The sequence below is a fragment of the Schistocerca gregaria genome, chromosome 2 (assembly GCF_023897955.1).
Source record: "Schistocerca gregaria isolate iqSchGreg1 chromosome 2, iqSchGreg1.2, whole genome shotgun sequence".
Lineage (NCBI taxonomy): Eukaryota > Metazoa > Arthropoda > Insecta > Orthoptera > Acrididae > Schistocerca > Schistocerca gregaria.
Genome location: NC_064921.1, coordinates 598,302,543 through 598,315,669, shown reverse-complemented (window position 1 = coordinate 598,315,669; position 13,127 = coordinate 598,302,543). Strand labels below are relative to the sequence as shown.

At 43.6% G+C, this 13,127-nt stretch overlaps 1 protein-coding gene and 1 non-coding gene across 2 annotated transcripts in view; one reads left to right on the top strand and one right to left on the bottom strand.

Moving 5' to 3' along the window:
* Window positions 1-13,127, top strand: part of LOC126334527 (spindle and kinetochore-associated protein 1-like) — a 424,403-nt gene that overhangs the window by 68,639 nt on the left and 342,637 nt on the right. The window lies entirely within an intron of this gene.
* On the bottom strand, window positions 5,334-5,405 carry Trnap-agg (transfer RNA proline (anticodon AGG)). The gene has a single exon. It is a non-coding gene; the product is annotated as a tRNA-Pro (tRNA).

Below are 13,127 nucleotides of genomic sequence, written 5' to 3'. Positions count from 1 at the left end.
AACCGTATGTGCAGTTGACGGACTCTGAGCGAGGGCGTATAGTGGGCATGCGGGAGGCCGGGTGGACGTACCGCCGAATTGCTCAACACGTGGGGCGTGAGGTCTCCACAGTACATCGATGTTGTCGCCAGTGGTCGGCGGAAGGTGCACGTACCCGTCGACCTGGGACCGGACCGCAGCGACGCACGGATGCACGCCAAGACCGTAGGAGATCCTACGCAGTGCCGTAGGGGACCGCACCGCCACTTCCCAGCAAATTAGGGACACTGTTGCTCCTGGGGTATCGGCGAGGACCATTCGCAACCGTCTCCATGAAGCTGGGCTACGGTCCAGCACACCGTTAGGCCGTCTTCCGCTCACGCCCCAACATCGTGCAGCCCGCCTCCAGTGGTGTCGCGGCAGGCGTGAATGGAGGGACGAATGGAGACGTGTCGTCTTCAGCGATGAGAGTCGCTTCTTCCTTAGTGCCAATGATGGTCGTATGCGTGTTTGGCGCCGTGCAGGTGAGCGCCACAATCAGGACTGCATACGACCGAGGCACACAGGGCCAACACCCGGCATCATGGTGTGGGAAGCGATCTCCTACACTGGCCGTACACCTCTGGTGATCGTCGAGGGGACACTGAATAGTGCACGGTACATCCAAACCGTCATCGAACCCATCGTTCTACCATTCCTAGACCGGCAAGGGAACTTGCTGTTCCAACAGCACAATGCACGTCCGCATGTATCCCGTGCCACCCAATGTGCTCTAGAAGGTGTAAGTCAACTACCCTGGCCAGCAAGATCTCCGGATCTGTCCCCCATTGAGCATGTTTGGGACTGGATGAAGCGTCGTCTCACGCGGTCTGCACGTCCAGCACGAACGCTCGTCCAACTGAGGCGCCAGGTGGAAATGGCATGGCAAGCCGTTCCAGAGGACTACATCCAGCATCTCTACGATCGTCTCCATGGGAGAATAGCAGCCTGCATTGCTGCGAAAGGTGGATATACACTGTACTAGTGCCGACATTGTGCATGCTCTGTTGCCTGTGTCTATGTGCCTGTGGTTCTGTCAGTGTGATCATGTGATGTATCTGACCCCAGGAATGTGTCAATAAAGTTTCCCCTTCCTGGGACAATGAATTCACGGTGTTCTTATTTCAATTTCCAGGAGTGTATTTCGATGGCCTCCCTCATTTTTCGCTGCTGCGTGCAAGGCTGCATGTACATCTAAGATTTTATTATAAAAACCATTTTCAAGCATTATACAAATAACACCTTCAGACAATGATGCTGAAACCTGTGGGGGAAAAATTGTGTTTTATAAAGGCTTACTCGCACGAAAAGAATTTTTTGACAATGATTACTGGCGTCACATTGTAGAAATGCCTAAAGAAGCAGCTCACTGGTATAAATATACCCGGACTCATCGAGTGAGCAAATGGTCAAACTGATTTTTAACACTTCATGCCTAAGACTTGGTACCATCTTAATACAAATTAGGAAGTGAATTTATTTAAAACAACTATTTCGAATTTTTCTGTTCTTTACATGTCCTGTTCAGGAGTAAATAAAACAATTGAAGTGTTCACACCAAATCTCTCGAATACAGTTCTTTCTGGCGCATCGTGTTTTTGCCGTTTCTTTTGGCCAACCTACTACATAATCCTTAAATTCCCCGTGAATAAACATTTCCGTATTCTTGTGCGGTTTCTCCGATTGAGACTGACACAAATCTTCCGTTGCAGCTGTGAAGTGAGCTGCCCGCATAGCATAACCGGAAAAAGTAGCGTGGCCCCGTTCTACTTGTACTGTGGACAGCCATGGCTTTACGAGGGTGAGTCAGTAAGTAGCAAGGGCGGCAATACCGCATATCGTTTTAAATTTCGCGCCTATATGTGTCTAGAAGGTGACAAAACATATCACTTGGAATGTAGCAGATACAAAGTATTCCGCGGCCAATGGTTGATGATCTGTAGTCAAACCAAGATGGCAGGTGTGCTATAAGTGTGTACCCGACTAGAACAACGTGGCTTTGTGATTCGAGGGGATGTCCGCAGGGCACTTCCGGGCGAAATGTGTCCCGTATATAGGTGTAAATATATTGTATTTCATGGAAATGTGTTTTCAATTGGATACAGAAATGCAGCATACGATATAAATGGTCACAAACAAGGAGTGTCCTGGCCGCCATGGTCATCCAGTGATGGCGCGTTGTCCCCCCATCTAGGAGCATTTCACTACCCCCAGAAAACATCGCTCTTATGGGTTACAGTAATTTATATCTGGATAGGTTAATCGTTACATGTGAGCGACGCTACACGAATTCTGTGCTGCAGTCTTTTAGCGCCTTGTCTAGCGACGGGATAAGTGTTTAAATTTACAAAGGGAATATGTTGAAAAGGAAAATAAATTTCAGGTTGGTTCAAACGGCTCTGAGACCTCTATTCCAGTTTGGCAATAAAATAGGAGTAAGTAATTTCTTTGAATTTCACTCATGCAATGCCAGTCCAGAGGAGTATAAAGTGAGATTCCATCATGATGTTACAAACTTTTGGGGATGATACAGAAGGATGAATGTATAAATTTGAGATAAGGAACCCTGGTGCGAAAAACGACTGAGTCGTAAATCTTATGCCAAAATCTGATACCTCAGACAATGGAACAGATGTACTGGTACTGTCGTTGTTAACAATGTAGGTCAGGCAATTTTCAGATGTGATAGTATGGACGAAAACAAGTAAAAAATGTGGAGTAAACAGGGATTGTAAAATACATATCTTAAGAGCTGTGAGCACTTAAGTCTTCGCTATTGTGAACCACGTGTGCTACTGAACAGATGGCTCTTAAGTCCCATGTTTAGTGGACTTTTGTCTTGTTTCGAGCCATACTGCCGGTTTTGAAAGTTGTCATTCCCACAATCTTAGCAATATCTGTACCGGTACAAATATTTCACTGTCAGAGGTATCAGAACGATTTTGGGTTATAACTTCCATCTCGGTCGTTCCAGATCAGGATCCCTTGTCTGAAATTGATACATTCACCCTTCTCCATCATTATAGAAAGTTTGTAACAGCATCACGGAAACAGTTTGTATAAAAAAGAGGCGCACATCATACAATAGTACAAACTGCTTCAGGTTAACAACTGTCAAGACCTTTTAGATACATCATATCACTTCACACACGTCACTTTCGAACTCTTATGTTTCCGATGTGTCCATCAAGTCGACTCATCCCGGTTTCATTATTGTCTCAACTGCCGTTTAAAACCAGTCTTTGAGGTGGAGAACTACATCATTCCTCTTTGTCTTTGATAAAACAACTACATGCTATTTTTCTTTTAGAGACTTCAGTGTGAGATTTTACAGTGTACATTTCATCTGAGCAGTCACTTGGGAGTACTAGTGCGTATGTCAGAAAAATAGTTATATCTTTTTTTAAATTGCTTATTATCCACGTCATCCTTGAAATGAATTAGACATACTTTTGTTCCTCTGAATATTGCATCTTCGCGAACAGCTCTACGTCTAAGAGAAACGTGCCCCCTTGCCAGCCACGTCGTGCGGACTGCTTACTTGCTCTAGTTCATGCCGTTCTTGTAAAGAAGAGAAAGTAAGGAACGGAAAAACCACACAGGAGAAAACACCATTTACGTTGGTCAAAAACTGGGAGCTTTTGTAGTAGCGCGACGAAAAGGTAAGTGACAACCTAGAACACTTTTCATCATTAACTATTACCATCAGAACCACAGAACCTTTAATTTCTGTTCGCAGCTACAAATATTCAGTACGTAGAACAACGCTTAGGCAACGCCACAATTCGGCACACCAAGCCCATGCGAACTGCCAGTGGTATAAACGACGACTTGTTAATTAATCCTGGATCACTTATTATTAAAGAAGAAATCAGTATTAAGCTTGTGCATTAGCCGTGACGTACTTTCCTATTAAAATCATCAGGCAATACGTTTGCTCTACTTTAAATGATTTGGCAACTTTATGAAAAAAGTTCAAATCCATTGAACAGTTATTTTTAGAATAATAATAAGTTCTCAGCTATTGAGTAAATCTTGTACATCACAAACGCCAACTACTCTCACTTTAAAGGTCGTAGATGCGGCAGATGGGACGAAGTTTTGAAGACTACAAGCATGTGCTATCAACTTGGCTTAAAGAAAGAACATTCTGCTTAGCGAAGATGGCTTCTGTATCAAATAGTTCTTGAGAAGTTGTAATAATATATGTCCGAAGTTGTTCGTTATTCGTACATGCGCATTCCGTTTCTTTACCGCAGCTATAAATTCGGATAAAGTGGCAAATAACTTCACACTCAGCGCTACAAATGTCTTCCGTTAGTGCGAGTCTGCAGAGCTGCGACCCGAAGTAACAGCGCAGTGTTGGAGAACCTGCAATAAGGTAAAAATGGCAGCCAAAATAGTTTTGTGGCCAATGGGTGAAACGAGAAAAATTGTTACACATCACCTATAATAACGTATACATGTCATCAATGCGAAGAGTGATTATTATTGCTACGTAGACCAATTCAGAGTCCTTATTACTATCTGATGACCAATGTTCTTCTATAATATGAAATCATGAAAAATAATAATTAAATAACATTAAGTTTCAATTTCAGTGGTTCGTTACAACACTTGCCCTACTTTGGTTTGTTGTAGTTTAAGTTTAAATGTTTTTTTTAGATTTCACATACGTGCTGCAGGTTGACAGAAACTGCACATATAACATCTCTGACAAAAAACCATATGGTTATAATAATGTGAAGGATACTAATATACTGCATTTAGGTGGACACAACAATTTCACATACATATTAATGAGGCAAACAATGTATAAGGTGGAATATAATAATACACAAAGAAAGATACAACATTTAGGCATATGGTGAGAAATTTACATCTATACCACATGAACGAAATACGTAACGAGAGACAGAGAGCGAGCGCAAGAGCGCATGTTAATATATGAAAGACACTGCTTAAATTACATTGTTGCATTGATACACCTATTAGATACCCTTTTTCATTGTATTTATACCCGATCATTTTTTTGCCTGATTTATTTGGCTACGAGGAAAGGACACTGTACGTACATTTTGGGACTGCGACACTTGCAGTTTCATCTTGCACTTTGCATGCTTGAGCACACAGTTTGACACATGACATTGCCCTTGACCTTGGCTAGGTAGAGGGATGGGAGGAAGAAATCGATGGCGACGGTGGGCTCGTAAGTTGCTGATGACGGCGGACACGGCGTGTGCGGCGTGTCTGCCTTGCTATCGCAAGGATCCACATCGTTCCAAGTATTTTGGCTTTGGGAAATCAAAAAATACGGGCTCGTCCGGGATTTGAACCCGGGACCTCTCGCACCCTAAGCGAGAATCATACCCCTAGACCAACGAGCCGCCGATACGAGGTGTTTCTCGTGTGGCAGCCTCGCTGTGGAGAGAGAGTAACCCAGTTGTGAGCGGCTGCGTGGCTGGCTGCCAAGGCCGGGAGCGCCGCCAACCTGAGCCTTTCCCACTCTGACAGAGTCGCTATGCTGCCACACCAGTCTGCTGGGCCGATGCCGGTGTGCTGTTTAGATGCAACAGGCAGATTGGTTAGGCCGTCACTGACACACCTCCTTACGTTCCTGTAGCAGATCGGGCGAGTACACCGTTAGTTTGTGAATTATTGTTTTCGAGCTTCAAACAGGAGCGACTTATTTTAGTTATCTGTGTGGCTACTACCTAGAGCAGGCCTGTTCGAGGCGGCTAGGGAACCAAGAGGGCACCCGCAGTTGTGCCGGCTGGCTAGTGAGCGAAAATGAGACTGTCAGACGCCATTATGTAGCACAGGGCAAGTGCAAATTGTGCGCCGTTTTCAGGAGAATTATCGCGTGTTAATTTCGTCGGAGCCTTGGTCGCAAGCGAATATACTTAATGATGCGATGCTTGAAATGGAGAGCAGCTCTTATTACATCGATTGGTCTTATTAGGAACTTCAGCGCGAAGGTCAGACACACCGTCATCAACATAGTAGACGTGAGTGTAGGATGTCTAGATTTAGAACGTATCGATCTACTGTGTGACAGGCAGTGATAGATTTCGTAATAAAATGTCTAGCAGTCTCGTATAAAGATTGTCTTCAGCATAAATTTCCACGACTTCCTAGTTCGCAGATACGATTATGTCTGTCTAGACCTCCATATAAGTACCATCAACTTGGTCCGCAGTTATGAGATCGAAATCTACCCACCGAAGCTCACTCACAGACCACAAATAAGCTTCTAATTTCTTCGAATGTTTTAATGAGAAGCTAAATATGTAAAATTCGTTGTCATCCAGTGGAGTTCCTCACGAAGTACAGGTTGGTGTCAATTTAAATTACGTCCGAAACGACGTTCGTCATAAGGCTGCACCAATCGTATGCAATACCAGGCTTCGTACTTAGTTGCCCCGTGTTCTCCGCCTTGTCAATTGAAAGAAATGTGAATATCATTTCACTGCAGTTTCTCATCAATGCAGTAGTCCTAGGAAATAAATTCGTCACAAAATGCATTAATTAGTTACCATAACCGGTTATTAATTTATTCCGTTTGCCAAGTATAACTTCTGCCCATACTAGCCCACAGGAATTATCCGTTTATATTTCACTATAAGTTAAACTAAGATTAGCGCCCGCAGAGCACCCGTTTACAGTAGTTTCTCGTGGGGAGCTGTCTCGTTCCGATTCCTCCCGGCTGCAGTCGAAAATAAGTTCAACCGAAATTTTTACAAAGGATCGAACCCTGTTGAGAAAGGGTGGAGTAAATACAGTTTGTGATGGAATGTTTTATTACTGTCAGAAGTAGTTTAACTTATAGTGAAATATAAACGGATAATTCCTGTGGGCTAGTATGGGCAGAAGTTATACTTGGCAAACGGAATAAATTAATAACCGGTTCCTTTTAACGACCCCCTGACTCAGATGATACAGTTACCTAACGGTTAAGTTGAATCTTGCGCCGCATTTCAAATTGTTACCCCAATCATAGAATTATAGTCGGTGGTAACTTCAATCTGCCCTCTACATGTCAGCGCAAACACATACTCAAAGTCGGTGGTAGGCATAAAATGTCATCCGAGCTTTGTCAGAAAATTATTTTCAACAATTAGTTCAGGAGACCACTGTAAATGTAGACGGTTGTAACCTCCCTTCCTGAGCAAACAGGGAGCGTCATGGCGGATACAGGTAATAATGACCACAAGGTTGTGGTAGCAAGACTGAATACTTTCACGTTCAACCCCACCGAAAAGAAAAGCAAAACACATCTATCTAAAAAAAAATCAGGTAATTCCATTGACACCTTCCTAAAGACAGTCTCCAATCTTTGCACTGCCACTAGGTAAGCGTAGAGCAGAAGTGGTTTAAATTCAGAGAAATACTATCGACGGCAATTGAGAATTATACACCAAATAAATTAATAAGAGATGGTACGGATTCCCCATGGTACACGAAACAGGTCAGAACACTGCTGCCACACAACGAAAAAATCCTGCCAAATTTAAAAGAATGTATAATGCCCAAGACGGGTGCAGTTTTACAGAAGCTCGACATTTAACACGAACTTCAATGTGAGTTGCCAACTACGGTTTTCCGAATTCCCTTCATCAAAAAGGAAGAAGTAAATATTCCACAATTCGAATCAAGAACAACTGTCTATTTGAGTAACTTAGTGGATATCATCGGTGTCGAGAAACAGCTTAAACCACTTAAAATAAACAAAGTACTCCAGTCCAGATTGTGTACCAGACAGGTTCCTTTCAGAGTACACTGATACAATAACTTCACCATTAGCATCCATTCACCAGCGTTCGCTCGTCGAAAGATCTGTATCCAGAGACTGGAAAGCTGTGCAAGACACACCAACCCCAAAGAAAGGAAATAGGAGTAAGCCGCTGGATTACAGACCCATGTCACTAACGTCGATTTGCAGTAGGATTTTCGGAAATATTCTGTGTTCGAACATTATGAATTACCCCGAAGAAAACGATTTATTGACAAACAGCCAACACGGATTCAAAAAATGTACTTATTGGGGAACAGATAGCTCTTTATTATCATGAAGCAATGAGTGCTATCGACAGGGGCTGTCAAATTGATTCCATATTTTTAGATTTCCAGATAGCTTTCCTGACAAGTTACTTCTAGTCAGATTCCAAGCCTATGGAGTGTCGTCTCAGTTACGGTGCTGAATTCGTGATTTTGTGTCACAAATATCGCTGTTAGTAGTAACTGGAGGATATTCATCGAGTAAAACAGAAATAATGTCTGGAGTTCCCCAAGGAAACGTTATAAGCCCTCTGCTGTTCCTGATCTCCATGAACGATTTAGCAGAAAACCTGAACAGCCCTCGTAGGTTGTTGGTAGTTGATGCCGTCCTTTACCGTCTCATAAAGTCGTCAAATCATCAAAACCAATTGCAAATAATATGGACGAGATATCTGTCTGATAAGAAAAGTGGCAGTTGTCTCTAAATAAAGAAAAGCGCGAGGTCATACACATAGTACTAAAAAAAAAAATCCGTGTCATTACGGTTACACGATAAATCATATATACGTAAAGGCTGTAAAATCAACGATTACGAATAACTTAAATTGGAATGACCACATACATAATGTTGTGGGGAAAGACAAGCAGAGACCGACTAACTGGCAGAAGAGACTGCTTACACTACGCCTGTGCGCCCTTTTCTGGAGTACTGCTGTGGGGTGTGGCATCCACATCAAACACGACTGACGTAGGATATCGAAAAAGTTCAAAGGAGGACAGTTTGTTTCGTATTATCAATAAATAGACCAGAGAGTGGCACAGATATGGTGCGCGAGCTGGGGTGGCAATCATTAAAACGAAGACGTTTTTCTCTGCGGCAGGATCTTCTCGTGAAATTACAATCACCAACTTTCTTCTAAGAGTGAGAAAATATTTTGTTGGCGCCTACCTATATAGGAAGAAATGATAATCATAATAAAAAGAGATATCAGATGAAAGATTTAAGTGTTCGTCTTCCCCGCCGCTGTTTGATTTTGTAACGGTGTAGAAATAGCTTGAACGTGGGTTGATGAACCCTCTCACAGGCACGTAACTGTGAACTGCAAAGTAATCATGTAGATAGGCAATGGCCATTCAGGAGAAGTGATTTAAATCTATCCAGCATAAGTTACTTGCAACCGGATCCAGTTTGCTCCTTTCATTTATTTATCTTTTGCTTTCTTTTTTATCTTTACCTTTTGTTCTGCTTCTTTTTCCTTTGTTTCTAAATGTCCGTACGTGCGATATTATCAGGAAGGCAGTATATAAAATTTCGGCTCTCACAAACTCCCCAACTCTTGTAAACTGCTCTTACTGCCAGTACTCGAACTGCACAACCAGCGGCACATATGTGTCTTTTCTTGACCACGTCAATAAGTCTTAACTTAAAAGTACAGCAATGTTAAGCTAATTACTGTATATTTCAATTACAAATGTCTACAAAGAGGCGAACTATTGTCTTAAATATACCTTAACTGATAGCAGGATGGCGAAAAAGTTTTTGAAGGAAAGAGGTTATATAGTGTACTCCAATTTAAAGCCTTTTTATTCAGAAAATTTTAGCGTTACAGGTCTAGTCTACCCCCCCCCCCCCACCCCCACCCCCACCCCCTTGTCGAACTTTGTCCACCAGAAGATTTCATCTTCCCACTGACAGTAAATTTTTTATTAAGTAGGAGTGAGTGGGCACCTTGTTTATACGATACACTGCCCTCTATTTTCAGTATCACTATCCTACAAGTGTAACAGCATGTATCAGTAACTTACTGTCGGTTCGTCTCTACCCTGCTCGTCCCTGTCGCCAGCCAAAACCTGCAGCACCTGGCCCTTAAGGTGGCGTTGCCTGACGCGCCCGCTTGAAGGAAAACGCGCTCTTCTACCCAGAGGGCTAGGGCTAGATGTGGAATTCGAGTAGGGGCACTAGAGGATCTAGCTACCTCTTCCGAGTTGCGGAATTTGTGTATTCCTAAAATTCCGCCTCAACAGCACCTCTTTTATTGTGCCATAACCAGATCCAAGAGTGCGTTTTCTATTGGTACGCTTTGTCCAACCTGAAAACAGGTTGGCCGTAGGAAACACATTGACAGAAGATGGCACATGAAAATAAATGGCGTTCGTTTCTCTCTATCCTAGAACTCTTCATGATTAATTGGGGAAAACCTTAGGGCTCGTTCGTGGTTTTAACCCATGAGCCCTCGCACTGGAGAGTGAGTGTCACACATTTATACCAACGAGCTGCTGTGTATAACGTAAGTTTCGCACAGTGAAAAGTATTTCGCCCAAGCGGTGCAGTGAACGTAGGCGTCTGTGCATCTTGCTGAACGTATAAGTGCATCTCCGACCATTTCTGCGCTTTCCTCTTAGAATAATCAATCGTGTTGCCTGTACCCAAATATAGCCCAATGCGCACTGAAAATTGCGTAGTCAACTGCACAGGGTGTAGGGTCACCTTCGAATGTTGATGTTGTTGTTGTTGGTGGTGGTGGTCTTGAGTCCGAAGACTGGTGTGATACAGCTCTCTTTCCTACCCTATCCTGCGCAAACCTCTTCATCTCCCCGTAATTACTGTATCTGTATTCATCTCTCGGTCTCCCTCTAAGATTCCACCCCCCACCACACACACACACACACACACACACACACACACACACACACACACACACACACGTACTCTCTTCTCTCCAGCATTAAGCTGGTGATTCCTTGTTATCTCCGAATCTGCACTGTCAACAGATCACTTCTTCTAGTCAGGCTGTGCCACAAATTTCTTCACTCCCCATTTATATTCAGTATCTCATTATTTACATGATCAACCTATCTAATCTTCAACATTCTTCTGTAGCACCAGATTCAACTGATTGTCTTCTTGTCCAAAACTGTTTATTGTCCAAGTTTCACTCGAATACATGGCTACAGCCTATATAAATACACTCCTGGAAATGGAAAAAAGAACACATAGACACCGGTGTGTCAGACCCACCATACTTGCTCCGGACACTGCGAGAGGGCTGTACAAGCAATGACCACACGCACGGCACAGCGGACACACCAGGAACCGCGGTGTTGGCCGTCGAATGGCGCTAGCTGCGCAGCATTTGTGCACCGCCGCCGTCAGTGTCAGCCAGTTTGCCGTGGCATACGGAGCTCCATCGCAGTCAAATTAGGGACACTGTTGCTCCTGGGGTATCGGCAAGGAAGATTCGCAACCGTTTCCATGAAGCTGGGTTACGGTCCCGCACACCTTTAGGCCGTCTTCCGCTCACGCCCCAACATCGTGCAGCCCGCCTCCAGTGGTGTCGCGACAGGCGTGAATGGAGGGACGAATGGAGACGTGTCGTCTTCAGCGATGAGAGTCGCTTCTGCCTTGGTGCCAATGATGGTCGTATGCGTGATTGGCGCCGTGCAGGTGAGCGCCACTATCAGGACTGCATACGACCGAGGCACACATGGCCAACACCCGGCATCATGGTGTGGGGAGCGATCTCCTACACTGGCCGTACACCTCTGGTAATCGTCGAGGGGACACTGAATAGTGCACGGTACATCCAAACCGTCATCGAACCCATCGTTCTACCATTCCTAGACCGGCAAGGGAACTTGCTGTTCCAACAGCACAATGCACGTCCGCATGTATCCCGTGCCACCCAACGTGCTCTAGAAGGTGTAAGTCAACTACCCTGGCCAGCAAGATCTCCGGATCTGTCCCCCATTGAGCATGTTTGGGACTGGATGAAGCGTCGTCTCACGCGGTCTGCACGTCTAGCACGAACGCTGGTCCAACTGAGGCGTCAGGTGGAAATGGCATGGCAAGCCGTTCCACAGGACTACATCCAGCATCTCTACGATCGTCTCCATGGGAGAATAGCAGCCTGCATTGCTGCGAAAGGTGGATATACACTGTACTAGTGCCGACATTGTGCATGCTCTGTTGCCTGTGTCTATGTGCCTGTGGTTCTGTCAGTGTGATCATGTGATGTATCTGGCCCCAGGAATGTGTCAATAAAGTTTCCCCTTCCTGGGACAATGAATTCACGGTGTTCTTATTTCAATTTCCAGGAGTGTAGTTAAAAAAAAAACACTTTGACACTTAAATCTGTACTCGACGTTAAAAAATTTCTCTTTTTCAGAAAGTTTTCTGCCATTGCCAGTCTACATTTTATATTCTCACTACTTCGACCATCATCAGTTATTTTGCTGCCCAAATAGCAACACTCATCTACTTTTAGTGTCTCGTTTCCTAGTCTAACTACCTCAACATCACTTGATTTAATTCGATTACATTCTCTTATCCTCGTTTTGCTTTTGTTAATGTTTATCTTATATCCTCCTGTCAAGACACTGTCTACTCCATTCAACTGCTCTTTCAGGTCCTTTGCTGTATCTGACAGATTTACAATTTCACCGGCAAACCTCAACTTTAATTGTTTCTTCCATGACTTTAATTCCTTCTCCAAGTTTTTCTTTTGTTTCCTTTATTGCTTGCTTAATATACAGATTGAATAACAAAGTGGATAGGGTACAACACTGTCTCACTTCCATCTCAACCACTGCAGCCCTTTCATGCCCTTCCACTCTTATAACCGCAGTCTGATTTCTGTACAAGTTGTGAATAGCCTTTTGTGCTCTGTATTTTCCCCCTGTCGTCCAGTATTCAAGTCTAGACTTTCGAAAAACATTCCAGAAGTTCACAGTCCACTATATTCTGAAAATTTCAATGAAAATCCGTATTACGCTGTACATGCGCAAACTATATAATTCTGTTGAACAGTTAATCACATCTGTGTGGCCTAAGTGTGTCGGTAATCATTCATTATAGAACACGTAAACTCCCAATATTTGGTGACTTAATATCGAAATAAAGTTTGTAAAAATCGCAGGCGAATTGTCAGTTAACACGTTTCTCCATCAGGGGCACTGTTCACATTACTTAACGATTCCGACCCCCATGTCTTGTTTTATTCAGAATTGCGTGAACATTATTATTGTAGGCGATAATACTGTTTAGTTATTACCGGATATAACACAGTAGTATGAAACACATTCAATTCTTCACATTATTCAGTTCCCATGGT